The sequence below is a fragment of the Lissotriton vulgaris genome, chromosome 3_1, assembly GCF_964263255.1.
Source record: "Lissotriton vulgaris chromosome 3_1, aLisVul1.2, whole genome shotgun sequence".
Taxonomy (NCBI): Eukaryota; Metazoa; Chordata; class Amphibia; order Caudata; family Salamandridae; genus Lissotriton; species Lissotriton vulgaris.
This window is the reverse complement of record NC_141689.1, coordinates 362,488,246-362,505,915: the sequence shown is the minus strand read 5'-3', so window position 1 is coordinate 362,505,915 and position 17,670 is coordinate 362,488,246. Positions and strand designations below refer to the sequence as shown.

The 17,670-nt window shown below is 41.9% G+C and overlaps 1 protein-coding gene across 1 annotated transcript in view; it reads left to right on the top strand.

Annotated features, from left to right (window-relative positions):
• LOC147726456 (complement component C6-like) overlaps positions 1–17,670 on the top strand; it is a 563,575-nt gene that overhangs the window by 251,921 nt on the left and 293,984 nt on the right. The gene's annotated exons all lie outside the window — the stretch shown is intronic.

Below are 17,670 nucleotides of genomic sequence, written 5' to 3'. Positions count from 1 at the left end.
TACCCTGTATTGACTTACCTCCTGAAAGTGTCCCTTACGTCGTTGTCCTAACTGGGGTCCCCAAATTGGGCCCTACCAGAACTGAAACATATATGGAACTAAAACGTAAGTTGATACACTGGCTGAATAATAATAGACCATTGCCAAGGAACGTGCAAAGCCAAATTTTGTTCGCCAGAAGAGTGGATTGGGTGGGACTTAGATCCAAAGATGTGGATGGGGATTGTGTAGTAATTAATTTCCAAGATTGTAGGGTAGTTGATCACGTGTGCAGGGGTTTTTCTAATATTTTAGACTCAACGATTCAAACAATGGAGCTAAGTTATTTTTACCCGTCATCTAATGTCCCCCCTACCAGTCTTCGCCTTGGGAATTCTGATGAATGGCAATTCCGACGCGAGAACAGGTCCAATGGAGAGGGTATGTGGGGAAGGAGGGGCAACGAGGATGTCTTAGGCTTCTCAGTAAGCAATAGGTATAGCGTATTGGATCTGGTAGACTGACCACCATCGCTTCCCCCACTTTCACTATTGCCCCTACTAGAAAAGCAAAGGACCAAAAGTAAAGAGGGGTATACCGGGACAATAGAACAGCTAATGCCTAGAGAAGTCATTGTGAGTGATAGGGGAACTCTGTCTCCAGTCATGAGGGAGATAGAGGCAGGTCTAAACACACAAGCAATGCTCAAGGATAAAACCGTTACACCCTCTGACAGTAGTCCGAACTTAGAGGTAGAATCTCCTCTAAGTGTGTCTAGTAACCAAGTGGGTAGACTGGAGTATAGGAGGCATCGGGTAAATCCGGGGAGTAGGCCGATGTCCTCGAAGGGGGTTCTTAAAATCCTGTCCTGGAACATCGCGGTCTCGCCGCAAAAATAGATCTACTGGATTGGTGCGCATTTGTAGATCTCCATGGGATCTGCCTATTGCAGGAAACCTGGGCTGTCAACCCTGTGCATAGAATGGGGTATGTCACTTTTAATGAGCCTGCTATTAAAGGCCCGAAAGGTCGACCATCGCGGGGGTTGTGTATCTGGGTAGGCATATATCTTGGATTCACTGTGAAAAGAATTGAAACCAATAGTCCTGATCTAACTTCTATTTTACTGACCCATAGCAAATTACAAAAACTGGCACTTATTAATATTTATTCACGGCCAGTTCGGCATGCTAGAACCTCCCAGACTTTAGACTCACTGATCACCCTCTTGAATTCACTTCCGGGTGATGTCGTCCTCATGATCGGTGGTGATTTTAACTGCCACAATGAACCCCTTAATGGTGTCCCACCGATTACTACAGAGGAAGATGAAATCTGGTCAGTCCCACCCCCAAATATATACCCAGTAAAGGGATGGTCCCCATTTGTTTTACAGTTGATCTCCCTAACTTATTTGTTTTCTGTAAGAGCTTGTAATGGGCGCTTTCAGGGGGACAACCCAGGGCAACCAACCTACAGAGGAATGGGCCACGCATCTGTAATAGACTATTTCTTAGTCAGTATGGAACTGTGACATAAAGTTCTTGACTTTAGTGTCATCGAGCGCTCGGAAAGTGACCACAATCCTCTGAGCATCGAGATGGACTTTTGTTTGTACGATAGGGATCAAGGCCCGGAAATCTCCCCAAGTAGTGATATTAGAATAGTAGAAGGAGGGAGGCATATTCGTTGGGCTACTATCAAACAGTCAAGTGAAAATATGGCAAAAATGTATAATAGCATAATCCCATTGCTTGAAAAGGCAAGTAGTATCGTAGAAATTCCCACAGAGAAAGGTGTGGGAGTGGATTTGGGTGGAATCCATAAGGAACTAGTCGCAACAATGGCAAATTTCTTTTATAAATCGAGGCCCACTAAGCCCAAACTTTTGGGTGATAGAAATCCCTGGTTTAATAGGGGCTGCAGGGATGCGAAGTGTACACTGCTTAGGGCCCTTAAACAAGGCAACAGGGTCTGTGTTACTGAAGCCAGATTTGCTTACAAAAAAATTATTTTTAACGCAAAATCGGAGTGGGAAGCAGAACGATGGCAGGCCATTCGGTCTGCACTCGTTGTGAAAGATTCAAGGACCTTCTGGAATTTAGTTCATACAAGGAAACCAGAGGGTAAGACTACCATTGATATAAACATCCCCGAGGAAGTATGGTCCTTTTATTTTAAAGAACTCTATTCTAATTCCCTAACTGAGAGAAGTAAAGTCCAAGCAAGCCACTTGGTACTAGACCCCAAATGGTGCATACCACTCTGCACAATAGCAGAGGTCCAAATGGCTCCAACCAAATTGCAACTGAATAAAGCACCTGGTTTAGACAGAATTCCAGGTGATCCCTACAGAGATGAACAGACCGTGTGGGTACCCTACCTTTTATCTTTATACAATGCCATTCTCCAAGGTTTATCAGTTCCATGTACGTGGATGGGGGCGGAGATTATCCCCATCTACAAAAAGGGCTCTCCGCTGGAACCAGCCAACTATGGGCCTATCAGCCTTATTGATGTGACACAGAAAATCTATGCAAGGCTCCTTTTACAGCGTTTACAGGACTGGATAAATGACAATAATATTTTGACTCCGCTACAAGCGGGCTTTAGGGCCAGAACTTCAACAATTGATCAACTATTTAGGCTCCAGGTACTTCACTGGAAGCATGTTGTTCTCGAAGGGGGTAGCCTATATCTTACTTTCATAGATTTGAAGTCAGCATTTGACATGGTGGACCGTAACCAGCTATGGAACATATTATTGGCCATGGGGATTCCACCATATCTATGCCACCAATTTAAATGACTCCACGAAGGGACATTCGCAAGAGTACGATTTGGCAAGTATGGCCAACTAACGGGCCCGTTTCCGGTTGAGAAGGGGGTTAGGCAGGGCTGCGTGCTCGCCCGACCCTCTTTTCCCTCTTCCTTACCGGGCTGATAGAAGACCTCCCTGCTATTAAGGATATAGACTCCCCAAAACTGGCCTCTCAAAGATTTCCCGTACTTATGTTTGCGGATGACACCCTGCTGCTCTCTAAGTCAGCAATGGGCGACAGATAATTAAATGAATATTAATTGGACGCATAGTCCGTCGTCCATCTTTACCACTCAACCATAGAGAACCCAGCTGAGGCTGAGGTATCTGGTGACACCCTCCGATACGCGGAAGCGTTCGAAAACTCTAGCGAACTGGTGAACTTGCAGTACTGGAACTTCGTTAGCAGGGTAAGACACCCTGTTCTTGCCTCGTTTGTTGGTGTTATCGTGTGAGGTGTTAGTCGGCTGACTATGTGAACCCCGTTTGTAACAAGGCATCAACTCTCCCCTTTTTACACAGCTTCCTGATCGGTGTGCGACAGGAGCGCTTTCACAATTGAATTATCGATTTTAAGGTAACATATCCCACGTTCTGTGATCACTAAGTGTTAAAAATAATATCTGTTTGGTCAATTACCCAAATAAAAGCCCCCTCTGTCTTTGAAAACAGTTCCATGATCATTGGGGATAGGGAATGAAGTTGAGTCCCTGATACGTCTGGTTGGAAGTACTTTCGATATAGGACACTGGATGATACCTAGATGGATGATTGAATCACCCTTTGAAAAAGGTAATTTAATGGACAGACCCATGTGATTATTTGGTACACAAGGGTCAATAGTACTAGTGGTCTTTAGTCTGCATTATTATGTGTTGCAGTAGTTAATTCTACTTGGCTGATTCGGAGATACACTGGTTTTGGCCCTACTCCCTTGGGTAAGCACACTGCCCTGATGGTTTTTTTTAATTGTTTTACTTTATATCACTACAACAGGGTAATTCCCTTCATTCTCCATAGGGTCATCTTTAACCCGTGGTTGCCCTACCACGTGTCCTGAGGAAGACTCGCACGGTCCAGGTCTAACTTACCGGATGACCATGGGTCGAGTTGAAACGTCAACGATATCTTTCCCACCTAGGATCGACATTTGCAATATATAAAAAAGTGCACACAATTGACATGGTTGTCTGTGTTTAGTTTATACTGACATCATTTGTTATTGAGTATTACTTTGTGGACCAGGTTCTGACACGGAAAATTGTGAGACCGTGATTACAGAATTGAAATGTGAATATTTTTGTTTATCCATTATCTTGAATTTCTTTCTTTTCCTTACTCACCGTACAAACCTTTGATCACTTCTTTTGTGCACGCTCTTTTTGGGCAACTTTTTACTCTAAAAAGCAAAAATATTTTTGTAGATCATCATTCACTTGTGTAGAGACAAATAATTAAATATGGTACTCTGAAATGTTGTTGTAGTGATATTTCTTGATTATGTGAAATAACTGAGTCCATATATATGTTGGAGCGGATTCTGTAAGAACGCCCAGGAACATTCTTACTGTATGAACATATACTGATTGAATCAGCCTAAAAAGAAATAGGCTCTGGACCATTGTTTATTCTTATAGCAATGGGCATGCAGCGGGTGTTAAACTAGTTTACCAATTTTTGTAAAAAAAGGAACCTTGTGGTTAACATCAATAAGACCAAGTACATGGTCTTCAACGCCAGCACTATCAACTGCCCCCACCCGATGATGAAGGGCAGACACCTGGAAAGGGCACCCATTTTCGACTATTTGGGTTTATCTCTGAACGATAAAATGGGGTGGGGTCCCCAAAAGGCTAAGGCCAACTTAAAATTAACCCAGGCCATGGGGGGGATTTTAAAAGTTCCAATAAATTGTGTTCTAAAAACAGTAAGCCCACCGCTTGAAATATATAAAGTCCAAGCTAGGTCGTCGTCCCTATACGGGGCAGAACTATGGGGCCATACATCACCAAACGATCTAACAATCATCGAAAATAACTTTATTAGGCAAATTATGACCTTGCCAAGAAACACACCGTTAGTGCCGCTAAGGTTGGACCTAAATATTCGCCCAATTGCAGATGCCATCGCTTCTCGCCCACTGCTGTACTGGGGGAGGTTGTGCAGTATGCCTGAGCTGGTGAGCTATAAGGAAGAACTGAAGGTGGTAATGACATCCCTAGGGGCAGATAGGATCCCTTGGTTATCATTTGTAAGGCACTCTCTTATTTTGATTGGATTGGAGAACCTTTGGTTTAATCCAGAAGTTTCTTGCTCAGCCATTTCAAAGAAAATATTGGCACACACGATAAAAGATCATAATCTAATGAAAGTATTTTGCTCAGCGAATACTTCAAGTTTAACGTATGGTTTCTTGGACTTTAAGTCACAATATGAATTTGAACAGGAAATTGATGTTATACAACCTACTTTAGCGAAGAAGCTCTATCTGCAATTCAGATATGGAACCTTGCCTCTATACGCAATCACTGATAGGTCGACGGGAGGTCCTGTTCGTCCTTGCCCAGGATGTCGAAAGGAGGAGGAAACTCCTGTCCATGTTCTGTCCGGCATACAAGAATATCTGGAAGAAGTGGATTATCCAACTGTGCAATAATATGGGCATCAGGAATTATCTTGTTTTTTTCAGGATCCTGAAGACAGACACTGACCCAGTCATTGTGGCTGCTGTAGTAAAGTTTGTGCTTTCTATGTGGTTAATGCGTAGGAACCTAAGTAAGCACTTTAGAGTCCTATTACTTGTAATAAGGTCACGCCGTGGAGCTGTAGCTTTCTGTGAGGGAGTGATTGTGCAATGTGTAGATTAGACGGGATTTTACAGTTTTAAACTTGTACATTTAACTTACATTTTTTATCCTTTTTTTAAACCTCTTTCTTCCCACCTCGATGAATTTTAATGATGATGAAATTGTTTTGATATCAAAACTAATGTAATTGATTTTTTTTTTAAACTACAATGATTGGAAACTGTATATTCTCTAAATGTATGGGCTTTTATGGTTATATCCAACCGCAATAAAGTCTTTGGGCCCGATTCACAGAATGAACTTACTACTTTTGGCATTCACAGAATGCACTTACTACTTTTGGTATTCACAGAATGAATTTACTAATTTCGGTATTCACAGAAGTTAGGACTACTAACTTTAGGACTCCTAAATGCCTTCTGTGAATACCGAAAGTCTTAAAATTAGGATTTTTCTGAATTTAGTAGTAGTAAAGTTAGGACTACTAACTTTAGGACGCCTAAATGCCTTCTGTGAATACCGAAAGTCTTAAAATTACGATTTTTCTCAATTTAGTAGTAGTAAAGTTAGGACTCCTAACTTTAGGACTCCTAAATGCCTTCTGTGAATACCGAAAGTCTTAAAATTAGGATTTTTCTCAATTTAGTAGTAGTAAAGTTAGTCCTAACTTTACTACTACTAAATTGAGAAAAATCGTAATTTTAAGACTTTCGGTATTCACAGAAGGCATTTAGGCGTCCTAAAGTTAGTAGTCCTAACTTTACTACTACTAAATTGAGAAAAATCATAATTTTAAGACTTTCGGTATTCACAGAAGGCATTTAGGCGTCCTAAAGTTAGTAGTCCTAACTTTACTACTACTAAATTGAGAAAAATCGTAATTTTAAGACTTTCGGTATTCACAGAAGGCATTTAGGCGTCCTAAAGTTAGTAGTCCTAACTTTACTACTACTAAATTCAGAAAATTCGTAATTTTAAGACTTTCGGTATTCACAGAAGGTATTTAGGCGTCCTAAAGTTAGTAGTCCTAACTTTACTACTACTAAATTCAGAAAAATCCTAATTTTAAGACTCTCGGTATTCACAGAAGGCATTTAGGAGTCCTAAAGTTAGTAGTCCTAACTTCTGTGAATACCGAAATGAGTAAGTTCATTCTGTGAATACCAAAAGTAGTAAGTGCATTCTGTGAATGCCAAAAGTAGTAAGTTCATTCTGTGAATCGGGCCCTTTGAACTGATACTAGCCCTTATGAGAAACACAGAATTTTAATGATCTGTTTACCAATGGGATAACACCACATCTGGAAGACTGCACCACTTGGGGTACAGTCTTTGCTGCTATCTACAGTAAAACCCATGGTGTTCCGTCTATGGCGGTAATACCTGATGTCTTGAAGCAAATTCAAAACGAATAAGGGGCAGAGCCTGCTCTGAATTTAGGTATGAAACTACTGAAAATTTTTGACCAGGTGTCAACGATAATGTTAGCTAATATTAAAGGAGAAGAAGCATCAGTGGTGATCCACCAGAAATTAAGGGAATTTGATGTAACAGAACAACAAGCAATACTCAGAATAATTGAAAAATCCTATGAAGAATTAGGCAGAGACAGTTTGGGTGGGAAACCAGTAAAACCACAACTGTCTGAAGGTCTTGAAAAGGACTCTACTAAACACAATCCTACATCTCCTAAAAAGAAGTGGGAAAATAGCAAACAACATTCCAAAGAGAAGCGTTCTCATTCCTGAGGTAGGTCTCCTCAAGAGGAGCCCTCAGAAAAGAGGTATAACCTCAGGAATAGGGAAAATTTGAGAAAACCTGATAGGTATCAAGATACTGATACACGTTCCTCTCGTACCTTTCAGATATCGTCGCAGACATCTGAAAGAAGGGGACGTCAGAACAAAAAGAAGAACACGTGAAGTCTAAAGACAATCAACACCTTCAGAAAAACAAAACAAAACCTCAATTCTCCAAAAAAAAGGTAGCAGGTCTGAAGATCAAACATGCCGAAAATTCTGAGAACATAACTAAAGAACAGAGAATGGCTGAGACAATGCTGTACAGTGCAGCAGAAGTAACAATGGCTCACCAGACCTTGAAGGTACTTCTGGAGACAGTGGACTTGAATGAGGACATTCAAGTTGAGACTGTAGACACCAGGGTTAGTTATCCACATCGGGTATATAAAATAGCACTCCGGATGGAGGGAGACATACCAAGAAAAGTGAAAGCACTCTTTTGGGAGCGAATTTCAAGGGGTTATGATATACTTCCAGCAGAACAGGACTGGCCACCAGAATTTGTCAGGGAGTGCCCACATGGGGAAGACATAATTATGCCAGCCTTCTCCGAACATGTTCCAGTACATTTAAAATATACTTATGCCAGGAAATGGGCAGTTGTCCTAACCCCAGCGTTATACAGAATTCATGTAGGATGGGATGAGGACTAACCTCACCACAAAATCCAGTTAAAAAATAAAACTATTGCACAAAGGCAGTACCCAATTAAGCAAGAAGCAAAAAAACAGGCCAGGGAGATCTTAGATCAACTTGAATACCAAGGGGTAATTGAAACATGCACCTCATCAATGAACAATCCTTTGTTTCCTGTTTCCAAACCAGACAATACATATCATCTAGTTTTGGATTACACACACCTGAACTCTTGTTCAAAGACATTTGCAGTGCAAAATGCACACTGTACAGCATTAATGAATAACATTGTGCGGAAAAAATATAAAATCACATTAGACATTTCTAACTGTGTCTTTTGTCAAAACATTGCACCTGAAAGTATGAATTTGACAGCTTTCTAAATAATGGGGACCCAGCATGTTATGAAAAAGTACCAATTGCATACAAATCGCATTTGTTCACACAAGTAGAAATGAAATTCACGTCTACAGAAAAAATTCTGAAAGCAGTTCAAACCGCTGTAGCAAAAGAAAGAGCCCTAGCACAGGGGAAATGCACTATGGTCGTGATCCCTGTACCAGCCTTACAGGCAGTTACGAAAGCAAGCATTCTGAATGCAAAAGCTTTACATCCAAGATTAATACAATGGGTTAATTCTCTTGCTGCAACTGATGTTGAATATGTTTTGATCCTTATTTGAAAACACAAGCATTCCTGCAATACGAACATGAATGTCCTTTGCCTACTGAGATTCACTCTCTCGACCAGTATGAATATATAATTCATACTGATGGATCTGCACAACCCGGTACGGGGGTAAGCAAACTTATAGTGCAGCATACGCGACCATTTAAGGTCGTATGCGTGATGGTAAATTCCGACCAATGGTCACAAAAGCACAATCTCTAGAAGATTGTACAGATCAGTGAGCTGAATTACAAGCATTAAAATTCAAATTCAAAACAACTTTATTCGGTTTCCATTATGAAAGCCATAAAAGTACAAATATACACAATAAAAACTGTTAAAAAACTTTAAAATTCATAGTACATTAAAATTAGTCTCTCTTAAAAAGGACAGAGCATTTACTAAGGTCCATTTTTTAAGGCAACTCTATAATTCTCATAAGTTCATGCGATGCCTGAGGCACAATTTTAGGTAATGTGCCACGGATTTTGAGACTAAGCTATTTTCCAAAAACTGCAACGCCAGGTATGCTGGGCGGCATCTTCGGACCTTCATTACTTTTAGAATTGGTAGAATCCACCTCTTGCGGAATGGCATATAAAATTTACAAAAGAAAAGAACATGAATTGTGGACTGAGGGGAGATAGAGTCACAAGGGCACGCTGTTGTATTGTGTGTCCAAATATTCTGAGAAGGGAATGAAACCATTGTATGAAAAAGATTGAACCTGAAACGGGTGAGAAGAAGTTTTTCAAATTGCGTCAGGTCGTGCTGCAGATACGGTTGGATGGATGGAGCTGATTGTATCATTAGGCAGTGTTGGACTGATGGTTTACCTATTTTTGTCATCATCCGTAGTTGGGTTAAGTGGGACAGGCATAGCTTTTTTAGTTCTTTTTTCGCTATGTCTGTTACTGACTGTGGTTCGTCAAAGAACCTCGAAAGACCAATATCTGCAAGGAAAGATTTTACATAGTATAACCATTTTATCTTTTTCATATGCTCTAGTTTCATACAGTCCTCAATGATTGCTCTTGTGAGCTGGCATTCGTCTGTGGCCCATATTCTGCGCCATAACATAATGGGCTGGATCTTAATAAGATCTGAGATATGATCCACTCCAAGTTCTAAATGGCAGCCAAAGGTAGTCGTGCTCTGTGGGACAGCTAGTAAGAATTTCAGGAAAGAATTTTCGATTTTCTGAATTTGTTCGACGTTTGTTATTCCCCAAACTCCTGCTCCGAAGATAGCCGTGCTGATGCATTTTGCATTGTAGATCTTTATCATCTCTGCCAGAGGTCTTTTTCCTAGACGGAGAGAGAAAGCTTTTAGAGCGCCCACTGTTCTTACGAGTGACAACTTGCGAGAGATGATTGCTTCTTTCCAATTAAACTCTTCGTCAATAGTAATGCCGAGATATGGGTAAGTTTTAGTTCTTTCAAGGGACAGATTGTCCACAGAAATTGTCTTCACTTTTTCCCCCCTAGTACCAGCGTGCATCACATAAGTTTTTTTATGTTGACTTTTAAATTAAGGCTTGTCATAAAAGTGCAGTAGTTATTTAGGGTACGTTGTAGCTGGATCGGGGTTCGTGCGAGGATCACCGCATCATCGGCGTATAGCAATGCTGGGATCGGTCGCCTGCCCGCTGCTGGGAAATCTTTTACGCCCTGTAGCATTGCAGCTTCGAGTCCATTAGTGTAGAGCGTAAATAGGAAGGGGGCCAGCACACACCCTTGCCTGACCCCCTTCTGTATTGGGAAGCTATCTGTAAGTTGGCCTTCCAACCCATATCGTACCTTTCCCGTGGCGCCAGAGTATAACTCACGTAAAAAGTCTACGATTGCTGGCTCAATCCCCATTTTCAGCATTATTAACCAGAGTTTAGAATGTTCTACACAGTCAAACGCTGCCGTGAGGTCAACGTAGACCATGTGTAGGCTTGCTTTTTTCGCTGTTATGTATTTTCCGGCCAGTAAGGTTAGATTCAAAACTTGGTCCACGGTACTCAGGCCAGCCCTCAGCCCGTATTGAAGATCTGAGAGTACCCCATGTTCTTTAGACCACTCCTGGAGACGATCAAGAAGTATCCTCCCTGCCATCTTTCCAACCGAGTCCAGGAGGGAAATGGGGCGATAACAGGAAGGACTGTCTCTGTTGCCTTTCTTGAAAATGGGGACCAAGATCGATGTTGACCAGGAATTAGGGAGGTTAATTTCCTTAGCTGCGTGCAGAACCTTGGTTAAAAGAGGGGACCAGAGATCAGGAAGGAGTTTGTAAAGGTCCATAGGAACGGAGTCTGGTCCTGGCGCTTTGGCGTTTTTTGCAGTCTTAATAGCTTTTATTGTTTCGTTAATGGTGAAGTGTATTTCTATCGGGTATTTCACCAATGGGAGGAGAGGTGGAAGGGCCAAGTCTCCAGATTTAACTTCTCCAAAAACCCCTGAGAAATGCTGCACCCAGTCCTCCGCATTTATTGCAACATCTAGGGAGGGACCCACGTTATTACTGGCTAAAAATGGGGTCTTGACTATTTTCCAGAAGGCTACGCTGTCTTTTTGAGTGCTGCTGTTTAGAAGTTGAGTCCAGAGGTTACATTGTATCTCTTTTTTCCTTTGTTTGAGTGCGTGCGTATATGATTTCCTTAGTTGCACTATCTCTTCTCTGTTTCGATCTTTCTTTGCTAGGGCTTTCTTTAAGTTCGAATAAGCTTTTGTGCACTGGGCGTTAAACCAACCTTTTCTTAGTGTGTTGTTTTGTTTTCTAGGTTTGGTTAGTTCATTTCCTATGGTTTTCACTATTGCGTTGTAGCCGGTCAGAATTTCAGATGCAGTTGCGGTAGGGTTTAAGCAATTGTCGATGTGAGTCCTGCATTTTTTAATTATTCTTGCGCTAATTTTTTCTTGGTCTAAATTACCCCATTTTAGGGTGAAGCCGTTCAATCTATTTAATGTGAGTGTTTCTTGATGCAGTAAAGCCAAACGGTCCTTAACTTGGATCTTGTGGTGATCAGGCTCTAGGTAAGTTAGTTTGAGTGGATAGTGGTCACTGAGTGCGTTGTTATTCACTTCAAAGTGCTTTATGCATGTGGCGTTATTGGTAGAAACTAGAATATAATCAATTAATGTTTGAGCGCCTCTTCCATTGAAAGTTGATGTAAATTGGGTTATCGGTGTCATTATCATGTTCCCGAACCCTATATCTAGCTCGAACATGATGGCCTGCATCTTGTTTCCTTCCTCCGTGTGAGAAAAATGAGTTAATGATCATCTGTGATCCCACATGTAGGGGTATTGCTTTTACTGCATATATGTAGATTGAAGTCTCCGCCCCAGATTATTGAGTGTGCAACTTTGGCGTATTTAATTTTTTGCTCATTTGTTACATCGCTGATTTCGCTTAAAGCTTTGGTTAGTTCCGTCGGGGTCATATTGTTATACAAGTTTATTATAGTATAGATAACTTGGTTAGTTACTTTAATGTTAATGACCTGATAATTCTGGTGGAGTACTATAGGCATTATTTCCTGACATGGCCAAAGGTTAGAGATGTATTTAATTAGGCCCCCTTTGCTTCTCCCTGAATGTGATTTTGTTGCATGGGAGAAGTATGTTCTATATCCCACCAGGTGGACTGGATCATTCAGCCATGTCTCCTGAAGACAGATTAAGTCACTTGTGTGAACCAGATCCAGAAAAGTTTTCTCCAGATGCTTAGTTGCTAGACCCGCCACATTCCAGAATAACATGATCCTCTCGGCGTCTGTAGTGGTGTTAACAGGTTGAATCGGCACGTCGAGGGGTTCAACCTCTGCCATTGAGTTTGGAGGGTCTATGTTCAAAGCTGCCTCGCATATTCGTTTAATTGAGGCAGGATGTGGCATAGTCTGCAGTCTAGTGACTGATTTGGAAAGATGAGGACCATCTTTGATCTGACTGCCTACATTTTGGGTTATGTGTTTTGGGGTGCGATCATGTATTCTAAGTTTTGATGAGCTTTGAGCCTTTTCAGACGTCTTGATCTTTAGGGTACTAGCTGGGGAGAGTAAATGTACTCTAGTTTTCAGCGGAAGACTCGAAGTATGAAGGTGTGATGATGGTCAGTCGATCATGTCTAGGCAGCTGTAATGATTGAAAGTTGGAATTCCAGTCCAGGGTTCTCTGTGCAGGTGTTGGTATGCCCTCCTGTCATAATTAATCCAGTCACCTCGTTCTCTGTGATCATATCCCCAGTCCCCCTGGAAATGGTGCCTTTGGTTGTTTCCTTGACCCCTGTCACCCTGATTCCAGTTTCTTGGTCCTTGGTCGGGTTGGCTCCAGGACCAGTTTGATGGCCAGTTAGGGTCCTCGAAGCGATGGTTTTGTCGGGGGTAAAAAAAGGATAAACGTTTAACATTTATTCCTTCATTACTTTCTGGAGTATCCCAAGAACAGATGTAGTCCACTGCTCGTGGGTTTTCAAAGTTAACTATTATACAATCGCCGTGGATTGTTTTTGGCTGGTGGCCTATCCAAGAGACCCTTCTCACCGTGGTGATTCTGGTGATGTTGTTGTTAGAGTGATTGGGCCTGTTGATATTTAGCCAGTAGCGTGCTTTGTTTAGTAAGGACCAGGTAGGTTCATCTGTGTCTTTATTTAATTCTGGGACCCCTGTTAATATAGCTACAAAGGGAGCTGCTTCCGGTGGAAGATTTACTACTTTTGGCCACCTTTTATTAGGTCGTTCTGATTTACTGGTTTGTCTCTGTGATTGTTCATGACGGGGGGTATTTGATGCAGGTGGAATGGAAGGAGTTGTTATGGGTAAGGCTTTTGCAGGAATAGTATTTGAAACTGATTGATTTTGGGGACCAGTAGTGATTTTAACATTGTCCTGGTTAGGCTTAGTTTTTGGAAGAATAGTTTGATTAGTTGATTTTTTTTTCCGGTTCTCTTGTGTTTTTGATTATGGCGTTTGTGGTATTTGTGGTAATCGGTTTGTTCACTAATTGTTTCGTTGTATTGGAAGTATTCATTTTTCCGAGGTTGGTGGTAGTGCCTAAAGAAGTTGAGAGGTCATTTTTCCTTAGGTTGGTGGTTGTTTTGGCGGTGGCAATTAATATAGCCATTTGTTTTTCTATTATTTCGAGACTTTTTTGTATAGGTTGTAGTTGATGTTTTACCATTTCCAAGATTTCTTTTAGCAGGGATGGTTCTATCTTGGAATGACTTATGCTCCTTGTCGGATGAGGAACCAACATTTCTTGTCGATTCTGTTTAGAATTGGATCTGTTCACATGGTCTTCGACTATGAGTACGTCAGAAGTAATGTTCTTAGTAGAATCTGTGATAACAAAATTCTGTTGATTTTGGTGACTAAGAAATAATTCAGAATCGGAATTTGTGACAATGATATGTGTTGGACTCTTAGGGCGTGATTCTATATGAGTCTGTTGTTTTGGGATTGCTCCTTCCCTTATACCTCTGGATTCTGACTGTGTTAAATCGTTATTTGTTGGTTGCAAACTTGCAAAAATATCGGGAGTCTGTTCGAGATCCTGAGAAGATTGTGAATTAGACAGTTGCGAGGCTACTGATAGGTCGACTGTGTTTGGTAGTGCGTGTATTTCGACGTTTATATCCGAGGTCGAGTTGGAGAAGTACAGCATTTGGGGTTTGAGCCTGTGCCAGCATGCCCATAGATGAACGTTGTGCTTGGTCTAGCTCGTATGAGACGCGGCGATCGATCATCAATACTGTTTGATCTATGGTTTTGTTCACTTTATGGAGAATTTGTTCAATGGGGCCGACTGTGGTCGCCATGTTTTTTTATGGTTTTACTTCTAGAGCCTCTTGTTGTCATTGTATATTTTTTTGACTGAGTGGAGTGAAAAAAATGAGCCTTAGATTGATAATGTGTCGTGATTGGTAGTAAAACACTCTGTAACTTCGCAGCAGACGGGCTAGGACGGGCCCACCCTTGGCCCAGGCTTTGCTCAGCGTCCCGCTCGCGTCCCGCGAGAGGGAGCGGTGACACCCTTGATGCGCCTCCTGGCGTGACGTGCTGGGGGTGTGGCTGGAGACCTCAAGGGCTGCCGGGAGTTGTAGGCAGCCCCTCGCCTCGCTCCACTCAGCGGCCCCGCTGTAGATGTTAAGAAACAGCCGGACGGCGGGAGGGAGGCGGTGGGGCTCTCAACAGCCTGGTGATGATTTTGGTGCGGGGAGCCTTCCCCTGTCGGCGCGATGCAGCAGTGGTTTGCAGAATGCAGGTACGGGCAGATACAACGTGTACAAGCATTCAAAATGGCCCTTGAAAATACGGATCACGATTTCCCCACACTCATTGTTAGAAATGGGGTAGCATGGTGAAGAGCGGGCAGGCCAAACTCCTGAGGACATGTGTGAAGCATCCACGCAGTTCTCACAGACAACACACGAAGCACCCCACAAAAAGAGACACAACACCAGTTTTGGTGAAAAAGAATTACTTTTGTATTGTACCAAACCTCCACAGGTAATCACAACTATCAGTATACTGCGCCAGGGCAATATTTACAATGGGGATTATTCACAGGGCAGGGCCAGTCGGGCTGCTGCCAGAACCATTGGGAAAGGATAATGGATGAATGAAAAAGATAAGTCCATCAGTTGCAATGCTGTAATAGAAAAACATAAGTATTATCATTGGGCATGAAAACTTATTAGGCGTCAGAATTAACATCAGGCATAGACATGCAGCAGATCTAAACCATGAGGCAGGAAACACAGTGTGCATAAGAATGGCATAGAACCTTAGGCAGGAATCCATCAACAGTGGGCATAGCATTAGCCAGGAGCCCAAACATAGCAGCCTAAAAGTAGTAGGCCTCAGAAGCATTAGCATAAGTCATAATTAACTCTAGGCACAAACTTGGGCACAGCCATAAATATACCCTCCACAGAAAGCATCCAACTAGGCATAGAAAGGTACCGGCATAAGCATATTAGAATAGGTACGACATTACCACCTGCCCAAACTTCATCAGCAGTTACCACTATCACATGAGCATGGGGTGTTAATGTAGAGGCACTCCATAAGAAATAACTCCTGATGTACAGTTTAGGTAAAATTGTATGAAACTGATGATGTGGAATGTACAGCAAAAGTATATGGAGATGTCAAGCGCTCTAACTATCGAAAAGCAATGGTTAGAATTATATATATAAATTAACTAAAATAAATACGAATAGATCCTTAAAGGTTCGTTATGTAAATCATCAGGTCTTACAGGAAAGCTTTTCTTTGATGATGTCATTAACTGAGAAAAAGTAGAATGTGAAAGGATTGCTTTTCTATTTTGGCAAAAATCAGCAACCATGATGCTTTCACTAGCAGTGCTGGATTTTGGGCAGTTCGATCGGTGCCACCACACTGGGTGCCAAGGTCAGGAGGGTGCCTTTCGTGCTCTGAATTCGGCGTCAGTCTCGTTGCCCAAAAGTCTGCACTGTTGAACACTGTTGTCCCTCTTTCTTTTTTCACAATGTTAATCTTCATAGAAATAGAAGAGAGATAACAGTGTTAAACAGATCAAAAGGCACGCTTGTATGCCCACCCATGCGCTGCAGTAAAATATTTGCTTTGCTTACGAGTCCAAATATAAAATAAAAGGTTTTGCATGTACGTTTGGGGATTTCATTTAATTGATCTAGGCACATAGAACCGAGCTTCGCTCTTTACTCGCACCAACAGTACATCTTCTTGCCTCCTTGATTACTAGAGATGTTCTACACCAGCTCAATTTTGTGTAATTCACTTTCAGTTTGTGAATTGAAAAACAAAGTAAGATGTAGGCAGGGCCAGCTCTGTGGTGTTGCAACATATATTATGGTTTTAGAAGCAACTGCTACTGAGTTCTTTAACTCCACAATTTTCAGGCAACAATAAACATGTCAGGATGTCTCCGGTGATTAATGTTCTTTCTTGAAAGAGAGAGATCGGAGCTTTGTCTAGTGGAACTTTTGATTCATCGTAAGGTAGCACAGAGGGTTAATAGGCCTGCTGTAAATAATGTGTACCATGCACATCACAAAGTGCATATCATGTAAATAAGTCAGCAGGTTACTGCTTTTGTCAGAGAGATCCTATTGTTACTTGCTGTTTATAAGTTAAAATCTTAATGTAGAACAGTGAGCTTTTAACTGTCATCAAAGAGCTGGATGAAAACTGCATGGTATAGGTTAGAGCATTATGATTTTATCCTCAGTCTTCCATTAGCATAACATTGCAAAAAGAGTTAATTTGGATAGCAATCAAACTCCCAACCCAGACCTTGCACTCTTAAACTATACTGCCTACAATATGAATGACATGACTCCTATTGTAGTTCTCTGTCTTATGTAAAGTTTCCCATATGCTGATTTACACACATATAATTGATACAGTGGCTTGGCAACAGTCTGCCCCAGGTGGCACTGGTTTTGGCGGCGGCCGCCTTCCCCGCTCTTACCTGCAGTCTTGGGGCGGCAAACCCCCCCACTCTTCAATTGGCCACCACGGGATGGCAAACACAGTGACTGTCATGGGCGGCCAAATGGCTAGCTATGCCACTGGATTGATTGTCTCTGTGTAATATGAGTGATGTAAATGGCTCTGACACCCTACACTGGTATCAGTGGTGCTATAGACGAATTTTAAGCATCTGGGAGAGAGTAGTTATGGAGGCTTGAGGGGCACTGTTGAAGGTGGTACTGAGGGAATCCCAAACGGAGGTAGTCATTGGGGGCGCCAACAAACATTGTCGGACAGGGCACCACCAGCGCTAAAGCCAGCCCTCTTCAGCAGGATTCACCTGGCAAGTGCCAGGTGTGCCAAATATCAATTTGCCTATCCTCGATTTCACCGCATGCCTCTTTCTTGCATTGCTTTATACTTCTTGTACTTTCTTGTCAGAAAACCCACTGTTTCCTAACTTTCTCTTCCTCTTTATTCTTCCTTTTTT